A 12141-nucleotide genomic window follows, 5' to 3' on the forward strand; every position below is an offset into this window, starting at 1 on the left:
CCCTGAAGGTGCATCAGGGTCTTGAAGGTCTCTAAGTGATCTAGAGGGTCCTTGATTCCGTCATAACTATCCATACTTGGCATGCGGAACTTACTCGGCAGGGGGAAGGAATTGACGGTCGTCGTAAATGGCGAGTCGGTCCGGTTGACAAGGTCGTCAAGATCACTGGACACTCGCCCCTTGAGGGCATTCATCAGTACTTCCATCTGTTCCTTCATCGCCTGCATCTCCGCGATGATGGGTTGTGGAGCCGTATCCGTTACTGAAGGGATGCTAGTGTCCCGTCGCACTGGTTTGCTAGGGGCGTTACTCTCCTGTGGTCCGTCATGATTTCTCCTTTCAGCACTGGTCCCTTCTTGATCTGCTCCTTGGTTATTGACCGCCGCACTCTTTTGGTTCAGCTGTTCTTCTACGTCGTGGTTTTGTTTGGTGAGGCGCTCCACGGCTGCGGCGAGCGTCCTGACCTGTCTCTCAAGGGCAATCGTAAGGGCTTCCTCTTCTTGAGCGTCGTTAGTGGTTGCCATCGAGCGTGTGAGTACCATGTAACTCTTTTGTCTAGGAAGCGATAATGTGCTACGTACTTCCCACAGACGGCGCCAACTGATGACGTCGAAAATTGTCACCAATGGGTCACACCGTACTCGCGACTTGAAGCGAACCTGCACAACAGAAGCAATCGAAAGAAGTCCTTCAAAGAGCACCGGTGTGGTGCCGGCCAAACGCTCTCCGACGGTCAAGTTAGAATTCTTCTGTTTTACTTAGAGCGTTAGAGGGGGTCAATTAAAGCGTACCTCGATTTCTGAGGGTGTTAGGCCTTTTATAGTGATAGAAGGTTGACTTTTCTTCTTGGTTTCCAAATCTTTTCCATGTGGGACTCTAATACAAATTCCTCTGAGCGTGGTGAGCAAGGATTTCCATTTTTGGATCTTAGGGCTTTTCTAGGCGATAGGGATTTCGGATCATGGGCCCTTACTACGTCTGTCAGCGATGGGCCTTCAAAGTGCATGGGATCATCTTCACACAGGCCCAGCAGTTCCGATCCGTCAGGCCCATTAAGGTAGGCCCATCAGGCTCAATATTTTATCATCTTCAGTTACTATTTTGATAGGCTTCTCACTGCTTGCCTGGTCCTTGAAGATGTGTCTTTGGAAGCAGATGAGTACAAATGTGGCTTTGATGATGATCCCCATTATAAAATATGTGTACCTACTTTGAGGTGCTTAAGTATGGCTTTTAATATTTTTGAAATTTTTGGAGATATTGATTGCAAACTTGATATTAACACCCTAGATCAAAATAAAACTTCACACTCAACTATTCAAGTTATACCACTCTGCATCAATTATAGAGCATGCTAAAAAAAAATCAATCAATCAATATACAAATACAAGCATACTAATAAAATTATATATAAGAAAAACATTTTAATAATATTAGAACACAAATTAGTATATTGATCAAACAAATTTAAAAACATTATAGCTTAAAAGGTAGCAAAGCCAATATAAATTCTTCATTTTGGTTACAAGTAAACTAGAAACTAGAAAACGTTTGCTTTTTTTTTTTTTTTTTTTAGAGTACTAAGTATTTTTAACACACACACACAGGGAGATGGGTGAAGGTTTTTTTTAAAAACTTACAATGATGTATATCCAAAAGGGCCTGAAAACGTTTGCTTAGGTTAAAATAATTATGTAAAAAATTATATAAAAAGTCATACCATCACAACATAGAAAAATAAAAACCCCTAAAGTTTCATCAAAACCAAAAATTTATCCTATAAAAAAAAACTAAAAATTGATTTTTTGATAAGATCTGTAGAATCGGTAAAATCCCATATGATCTTACATACAATCCTACAATTTTTACGATCTTATTGCGATCCTAAATGTTTTGGTGAGGTGGGATCGTAAAAAAGTGCGATATTACGATCTAGATTGCGATTTTGACAATTGTGGTAGGTATAAAAATTCCCACTTGAAAAAAAGACCAATTGTAATTATTTAATGATTTTATATGTAAATAGGTTAAAAATGCCTCTGTGTCAGATTATGTGTTTGCACAAGATAAGTTATGTAATAAATTGAGTCCTATGAATTGTGAATGCCTCCAATGACAATATGAATTTCAGTTTTTATCGGAACAAGTTTGTAACCTCATGCATATGATTAGATATATTTAAAAGATACACATTAAGATATATAGTATTATAATCTTACATATATAACTTATTTATTATTGATAGTCATTCTTATATTTTGTTTAACTCTTTAAAAAGTCTTGTAAGAATGTTATTAGGTAAAAAATATAAATTGTCCATTTTGTAAATATTTTTATGTTCATTAATTCTAGACTCTTTGGTTTTTGTACACAATAACTCACTTGAATGGATATTTATGATATGGTCCCATATTTGATTCAAAAATTAAGAAATAAAACTCTCTTTAAGAATAAATAATTTAGGACATGTGACGTAAAATTGGACTTCAGTTATAGAATCTAATTGAATTTTCTCTAAGGTTTACATATTAATATATATATATATATATATTTATATATAATTTTTGTGCCAAATGAATTGTTCTTAGTTATAAAAAAAAATGCTCATAAATATAAAATCATTCAAACTCTCTCTTCATCTAATTTTATATATAGTGTTAGATATATGATTTTTTTTTTTTTTTATGATTTATTTATATTGGACTCCTCGTTTTCTACTCTAAATTAACTCATTTGGCACAAAAATTTAAAAATTTCGATTAGATGGAACACGTGCCGTAAAATTAAATTCTAATTGAAATATAATTTTTACATCGAACTAACTAACTTGGTTCAAAAATTTAAAAATTTTGATTAAATGAGATACGTGGTGTAAAATTAGATTTTAATTGAATTCTAATTTAAAATCTAATTTTCTGTTTGACCTTCCACCTTAGCTAAATGTTTAATGAGTGCCATGTGGTAATTTCTCTTTCTCTCTCATTTAAAAGGGTGAATATCCTTTTTTTTTTTTTTTTTTTTTGACCAAAGGCGATAAATATCCTTATCTTAAAAGAAATTAGTATGCTTTTCATTTACTCGGCCTTCATATCAGATTTGGACTTTTTGTCTCCACCTTCACATGTAACTCTTGCATTGCCTAACTTCTCCTATTCCCAATCTTCTTATATAAGTACTAGAACTAGAATACAAATGTGAAAGCATTAATATGAAGAAGGCAGGGTTAAAAGTATATTGAACCTTGTGGGTTGTGATCATGTTGGGAATCACCATGTGTTAGATATATGATTATTTTTTTAATGATTTATTTATATTGGACTCCTCGTTTTCTACTCTAAATTAATTCATTTGGCACAAAAATTTAAAAATTTCGATTAGATGGAACACGTGCCGTAAAATTAAACTCTAATTGAAATATAAATTTTACACTAAACTAACGAACTTGGTTCAAAAATTTAAAATTTTTGATTAGATGAGACACGTGGTGCAAAATTAGACTCTAATTGAATTCCAATTTAAAATCAAATTGGATTTTCTTTCAGTTTTACTTACTTACTTTTATATATATATATATATATATATGACATATAAACTTGAATTGTTTTTTTTTTTTTTTTTTTTTTTTTTTTTTTTTTTTTTTTTTTTTTGAGAAACAACTTGAATTGTTTTTAATTCTACAAAAAAGGCTCATAAATATATATATATATATATATATATATATAGATTACTCTAGGTATCCAAAATTCATAGTATGCAATTTATTACATAATTATTCATATGTGAACATAGAATGGCAGTTTTAACGCATTTACACATAAAATCATAACTAATTGCAATTGCTCTTATTTTCATGTGAGAATTTTTATACTTATACCACACATGTTAACATAGATTAATTGGTCATCAATTAAGCGTTTTAATAATTATGATATTAAATTAAAGTTCAGTAATCAACACTGCATTACTTACTAACCACATTTTTATTAATTGGTTAATTACATGTAATAATTAATTAGAAGAACCCTAATCCACCTTCAAACAATCCCCAAATCAATAACAAATCCTTAAGAATACATCATATAAGTTGAATTTAGCAATACCCATAATTTAAACTCTTGTTTCCTTTAATCTAATTGGGTACTTAAACCTTTCTATAAGTTGAATTTAGCAATACTCATAATGTAAACTCTTGTTTCCTTTAATCTAACTAGCTTGTAACCTCATGCATATGCAATGATACAATTAAAGATATACAATATGATGCATTATATAATTCCTATATTTATAATTTAAATATTATTGATAGTCATTTTTATATTTTGTTAACTATTTAAAAAAATTTGTAAGGATATTATTAGGTATAAAATGTAAATTATCCATGTTATTTATTTATTTTTTATAATTATTGTAAAGCACTTTTTTTTTAATTTTTTTTTTTTTTTGTGATTCATTTATTCTAAACTCTTTAGTTTTTATACTTACAACTATCAAGTTTATGCTAAACTTGAGTCCACAATTAATTGGATATACAACAAATAAATCTCAAGGAGTAAATACAATATCACCACAAAGCCAGTAGCAAAATCTTCCTTTGAATACTCCAACTCTCCATGGTTGTAGCACTCAAAAACTCCAAGAGAACTCCACCAATTTATCTTCCTTGTGTGTAACTTGAGCAAATAAAAATGTCTCCTTTTTCTTTTTCACTCTCCATCTCTTCATTCAGACTACACCACCCAAGTTGAAGCTCTCTCTTTCTGTGTCTTGCTCTCTCTAGAACTCACACCAAAATGGCCGAATGGCTCTTTATTTGCTTCAGCTCTTTACTAGGCCGAATGGCCTTAGCCTTTTTTTTTCTTCTTTTCTTTTCCTTCAGCATGTCCCACACGCCTTGCATCACTTCTCATCAAGAGAAGTTAGACCACTCCCATGCTTTGGTCATTTCTCAATAAATGAAAGAGTTGCTTTGAAGACTTTTGGAACAAGCTCATAAATGAGCTTTGACAAAATGTGTGTGCTGGAATCCAAGGGGTGTCATGTGCACCCAACAATCTCCCCCTCTAGCACACTACAAAGGAGATCTTCAACTCAAGTCTTCAGTTAGAATTCATGCTGGCCAACACGACACAAAGCTTTAGCTTCTCTCTAGACACAACCTTGGTCAACATGTCAGCTGGATTTTCATTTGTGTGAATCTTCTCTAATTCAAATGATTGTTGTTCAACAACTAGTCTCAACCAATGGTATCTCATCTCAATATGCTTCAAGTGTGAATGGTACATAGAATTTTTGCTCAAGTTTATTGCACTCTGACTATCACAATTAACTACATACCCTTCTTGCTTCAAACCCAATTCTTGGAGAAACTGTTTCAACCAAAGCATCTCTTTACCTGCTTCATTAGTTGCAATATACTCAGCTTCAGTTGTAGATAAGGCAACACACTTTTGCAATCTTGATTGCCATGATACAGCTCCCCCTGCAAAAGTAAATAAATATCTCAATGTAGATTTCCTACCATCAAGGCCACCTGCCCAATTTGCATCTACATAACCCTCCAAAACTAGTTTAGAATCACCAAAAGTTAAGCACAACTTGAAGCTACCTCTCAAGTACCTGAAAATCCACTTCACTGCTTCCCAGTGATCTTTACTAGGATTAACCATGAACCTATTGACAACACCAATTGTATGAGCAATATCTGGTTGTATGCAAACCATAGCATACATCAAACTCCCAACTGTTGAGGAATAAATAGTTGATGCTATGTCTTTTTTCTCTTTCTTGGATGAAGAACAAGATTTCTTTCTTAGATTGAAATGAGCATCAAGAGGTGTACTGACTGGCTTGACATGCTTCATACTGAACCTTTCAAGAACCCACTCAATATATTTCTCTTGTGATAACCATAGCTTCTTAGCTTTCCTGTCACGTAGAATCTGCATACCTAAAATTTGTCTTGCTGGACCCAAGTCTTTCATATCAAATGACTTGAACAAGTCCTTCAAATTTCCAATCACACCTGCATCTTGTCCTACTATTAAAATATCATCTACATATAGCAGAAGAATAACAAATTTAACATTGGGAAATTTTCTGACATACACACAATGATCTGCATTTGTCCTCGTGTACCCGTGACCCACCATGAATGAGTCAAACTTCTTGTACCATTGTCTTGGAGATTGCTTCAAGCCATACAAACTCTTCTTTAACTTGCAAATCATATGTTCTTTCCCTTTAATTTTGAATCCCTCTAGCTGATCCATGTAGATTTCTTCTTTCAAATCACCATGAAGAAAAGCTGTCCTCACATCAAGTTGCTCAAGCTCAAGATCCAAGCTATCTACTAATCCTAGAACTACCCAAATGGAACTCATCTTGACTACTAGAGAGAATATCTCATCAAAGTCAATCCCTTGTTTCTAACTGAAACCCTTGACCACCATCGAGCTTTATACTTCACTAACTTGTCACCATCTTTCTTTAGCTTGAACACCCATTTGTTTTTCAATACCTTCTTGCCTTTAGGAAGTTCCACCAAATCATAAGTCTTATTCTTGTTCAAAGAATTCATCTCTTCATGCATAGCCTTCAACCAGCTTTGCTTATCCTTATGAGACTATACTTCCTGAAAACTTTTTGGCTGTCCCTTTTCAGTAATCATAGTATACTCAGAAGTGGGGTATCTAGTTGATGGACGACGCTCTCTAGTAGACCTTCCCACTTGAGGTTCTACCATCTCTAATGGAGGAGGTTGCTCCCACTGCTCAGCACCATCTGTATCTATCACATCATCACCATTAACAACTATTGGCTCATCAGCATCAAATTTAGTTGGTTCATCACCATAATTCTCATCTTGTAGCTCTTCCCTATTTATGGCATTATCTAAGGAATAAGAGGTAGGTGTAAGATTAGGAACACCTTCAACTATAGATTTAGGCTTCTCAGTTTTCTCAAAGTCTGCCAAGTTTTCATTCTCATGAAAAACTACATCTCGACTTTTGATCATCTTCTTTTCTTTTGGATCCCATAACTTGTAGCCAAATTTTGCATCTGTATATCCAACAAATATACAAGGAGTGGATTTGCTATCAAGCTTTGATCTTTGTTCCTTAAGCACATGAATAAATGTCTTGCACCCAAATACCTTCAAGTGAGAGTAAGAAACATCTTTCCCTGTTCATACTCTTTTTGGAATATCAATATCCAAAGGAACTAATGGAGATCTATTAATTAGGTAGCATGTAATCACAACAGCTTCACCCCAAAATGACTTAGGCAGATTAGCCATTCTTAACATACATCTGATCTTCTCAACAATAGTGCGGTTCATCCTTTCTGCCACACCATTTTGCTGTAGTACTAGAAACTGTCTTCTCATGTCTAATGCCTTTCACGGAGCAATAACTCTTGAATTCATTAGATGTGTATTCACCTCCGTATCACTACAAAGACACTTCAAAGACTTTCCTTTCTCTCTTTCCATCATGGCATAAAATTTCTTGAAGTGCTAAAAAACCTGGTCTTTAGTTTTCAAAACATAAACCCACATCTTTCGTGAAGCATCATCAATAAATGTAAAAAAATATTTATTGCCACCTAAAGTCTCAACATCATTCAGAGCTGTTCCTCGGCACCGTTCCTGCGTTAGCAGGGGAGTTAGGCGCTGTAAGGTTCAATGGTCTCAATTGGACCACATACATTAGAATAAACAAGATCTAATACATTAAGCTTTCTAGTAGAGGGTATATTAAATGAAACTCTATGTTGCTTACCAAATAAACAAAAGTCACAAGGATTTAGTGACGTACCTTTGGCAAAGGGAATGAGAGACTTCTTTGCCAAAATTTGCAACCCTTTTTCACTCATGTGGGCCAGCCGCTTATGCCACAAGTTAGGCGAAGAATCCTCCTGAGCTGCACTAACAATATCCTTGCACAACTTTACTTGTGTCTTGTAAAGTATACAACAAATTTTCCCTCTAGCAAACACCAATGATCCTTTGCTAAGCCTCCATTTTCCATCACGGAAATAATTGTCATAACCTTCTTTCAAGAACATGAGTGGAAATCAAATTCAGGCGAATATCCAGAACATGTCTCACATCCTTCAAAATCAAGGTGTATCCAGTGTTAGCCGTAACATATATATCACCAATTCCCACAATGTCCGCATAACTATCACTGCCCATCTTCACTCTTCCAAAATTTCCCACTTTGTATGAAGTGAATAACTCCTTTCTTGGAGTGATATGGCAGTAAGCAATTGAATCAATCACCCATTCAACATAAGGATCTGAAACTGTACAACAATTATCTTGTCCTATGGCTAGGACCTCATCTTCTAACACTATAATAGTAGCAGTGTTCTTATCATCCACCATTTTTTGATTTTTATCCTCTTTCTGTTTGTTCTTCCAAGCCTTACAGTTCCTTTTTATGTGACCTTCTTTATCACAGTAAAAGCACTTGAATTTTCCTTTTGATTCTGATTGACTTCTGGATTTACCTTGCCCTTTAGAACTTCTACTCTTATTTCTCGCCCTTTCTCTATGACAAGAGCATGTGCAATATCCTTGCCCATATCCTTTCTTCTCGTTTCTTCATTGAGCAAACTATCTTTAACCACGGCAAGTTGTAACACACCATTCGGAGCAGAATTACTAAGTGACACTACCAAAGTCTCCCAACTGTTAGGGAAGGAACTCAGAAGCAATAAAACTTGCAACTCATCATCTATTACTAGCTTCATTGTAACCATCTGATTAACCAAGTCCTGGAACTCACTAAGGTGCTTGGCAATGGACTTACCCTCCTTAAGCTTCAAATTCACAAGCTTTCTAGCAATAAAAGCTTTATTTTGAGCTGTCTTTCTTTCATAAAGACTCCTTAATTTTTTCCAAAGAGTCTTTGCATTTGTTTCCTAAGACACATTGTGAAAAACACTAACATCGATGCATTGTCTAATACACCCGATAGTTTTTCTATTTAATTTCTCCCAGTCTCTATCTGACATATCACTAGGCTTGGCACTATCCTTCTCAATAGAGTCATGCAAATCCTTGCAATAAAGGACATCCTCCATCATCGGCTTCCATATCGAATAATTCGATGCCGAGAGTTTAACCATAGTATTTATAGTCATATTTTCCATATAATCCAACACAAGACAGTCAAACCCAAGCAACCAAAAGCTCTGATACCACTTATTGGGGAAAAATCCTAATCCCCTCAATGTCTATATGTGAATTAAAATATATAACTACCAAGCAATAGCAATATTATGGAAAAAAAAATTCCAACAAGCACCACATAAACACAACCACACAAGAACACCAAATCTTACGTGGAAAACCCTCCAGTATAGAGGGAAAAACCATGGGGCAGCTCCGAAAAATATCCATTATGAAGTAGAGATTACAACTATCAAGTTTACGCTAAACTTGAGTCCACAATAAATTGGATATACAACAAATAAATCTCCAGGAGTAAATACAATCTCACACAAAGCCAGTAGCAAAATCTTCCTTTGAATACTCAATACTCCAACTCTCCATGGTTGTAGCACTCAAAAACTCCATGAGAACTTCACCAATTTATCTTACTTGTGTGTAACTTGAGCAAAGAAAAATGTCTCATTTTTCTTTTTCACTCTTTATCTCTTCATTCAGATTGCACCACCCAAGTTGAAGCTCTCTCTTTCTGTGTCTTGCTCTCTCTAGAACTCACACCAAAATGGCCGAATGGCTCTCTGTTTGCTTCAGTTCTCTACCAGGCCGAATGGCCTTAGCCTTTTTTTTTTCTTCTTCTTTTCTTTTCCTTCAGTGTGTCCCACACACCTTGCATCACTTTTCATCAAGAGAAGTTAGACCACTCCCATGCTTTGGTCATTTCTCAATAAATGAAAGAGTTGCTTTGAAGGCTTTTGGAACAAGCTCATAAATGAGCTTTGACAAAATGTGTGTGCTAGAATCCAAAGGGTGTCACGTGCACCCAACAATTGGATAGTGGTGAAGGCATAGACTCAGGCTACTTGTGGCAGCAGGCTGCTGGATCAGTGCTTCCTCTTCTAAAAGGGGATGATATTTTGTTGCACGGAGGAGGAGATGAGATTACTATTTGTGAAATAGGATATTATGTGGGTTGTTATTGTGTGGAGGCTGATATGACAAGTTCTTATTAGAGTGTAACAACCATATGGTTTGCACCACATCTTATACTCATAAAGAAAAACATTTAGTTTAAATAAATATTAAAAGAATTTAGTTTACTTATTAAAAGGGACTATGACTTGAAAAAAAAAAGTGTAAATAAAGGTCACACAATTCATCTAAAAGTAATGGAATTAAAACAAATGGGTTAATACACCATAGATACATTTGTATAAAGGAATTTATGTGTGGCTTTTCATGTACATGCTTCGAAAGGATTTCAAATTGTTGAAGGAAAATAATAACCTTTGTAGAAACCTAAGTCATGAGCAAATTGTAGTGCCTGTATTGCTGCTTGGAGCTCAGCCATCACCCTTTCATTGCAGCCAACGGTTTTCCCCTTTCATTATGAATAATCTTACTGCAGCCAGATGCACCCAGGTCTGAAAGAATGGAGCCATCAAAATTGATCTTATAGTCTCATACAGATTCGGTCCCGTGGCTTCCATGTTTCACTCCTTAGCTAGCGCACTGTGTGGGCCCTGGATATGCAACCATGAAAGTGAAGGGAGTTTTTGATTGTATCAGAAAAATTATTAATTAAACCTCGAAAGTAGGGTGCATATTCCATGGTTTCATCAATAATTTTTTGACATAATCAATGTTAAATATTAGCATTGATACACCATGTTGAATATGCTAGTATAGATGCGGAACCGAAAGCATAAAGTATAAAACACAATAACACATGAGGGTTACATGGTTCAGCCTAACGGCCTACATTCACAGAGGAAACCCTAAAGGGCTACATCAATAATATATTATAGTATAATACAAATCCTGTGTTACAATGAATCATAACATGTGTATATATAGTAGACTAAACCCTAGACTAATAGACTTCTAGTACAAGTAAGAGACTTGGCTTGCACACAAAGTAGAATTAAGCTTAGGCTTATGCTAATGGGCTAATATATCTCTAACACCCTTTCTCAAACTCAAGATGGAAGTTTGATGAAATCTTGAAATTTGATAAGGTTGAGAAGATCCCTTGAATGAAGTTTGACTCTATGACGGTAGTTTGAGAAAGGCAATGATCTTGTAGTGTTGATGCGACTTCTAACGGTGGCTTGACTATACCGGAGAGTTTTGACAGTAGCAGTAGGAAGCCAAAGAAGATGAACACAGCGAAAAAAAAACACTGAGAAAGACAAAGATTGCTCTTAAATATACCGTAAGGACAGAAAATCATGGCCATAGGAGGGTGGCTCTGATACCATGTTAAATATTAGCATTGATACACCATGTTGAATATGCTAGAATAGATGCGGAAGCGAAATCATAAAGTATAAAACATAATAACACACGAGGGTTATGTGCTTCAGCCTAACGGCCTACATCTACGGAGGAAACCCTAAAGGGCTACATCAATAATATATTATAGTGTAATACAAATCCTGTGTTACAATGAATCATAACATGTGTATATATAGTAGATTAAACTCTAGACTAATAGACTTCTAGTACAAGTAAGAGACTTGGCTTGCACACAAAGTAGAATTAGGCTTGGCTTATGCTAATGGACTAATATATCTCTAATAATCAAGAACTCCCTTAACATAATAACAATCCAGGTGACTAAAACAGAGGACATTTGTATCAAATTATAGCACCACAATCAACTTGGAAAAAAAAAATCCAATAGATAATTTCTCCAGAATAGTAAAGTGCCGGCTTAAAATCATCATGTTGACAAACTTTCATGGTCTTTCTTGACCTGTTCTGTTTCTATGTTAATCATAGTCAAATATATATAACTCTGTTTTAGTCATTGATTACATTCAGCACATCTTAACTATTGTAATTTCTCATGATCATGGAGGTCTACCAGTCTCTTACTGGGGTTTGCTTTCTCATCGCATCGGTGTTTTGAAGGTTGTTACTACTCTAGCTTTGTTTCAAATATCTTTTGGATAGAGGAAGCA

This window comes from Quercus robur, chromosome 8 (assembly GCF_932294415.1).
Source record: "Quercus robur chromosome 8, dhQueRobu3.1, whole genome shotgun sequence".
Lineage (NCBI taxonomy): Eukaryota > Viridiplantae > Streptophyta > Magnoliopsida > Fagales > Fagaceae > Quercus > Quercus robur.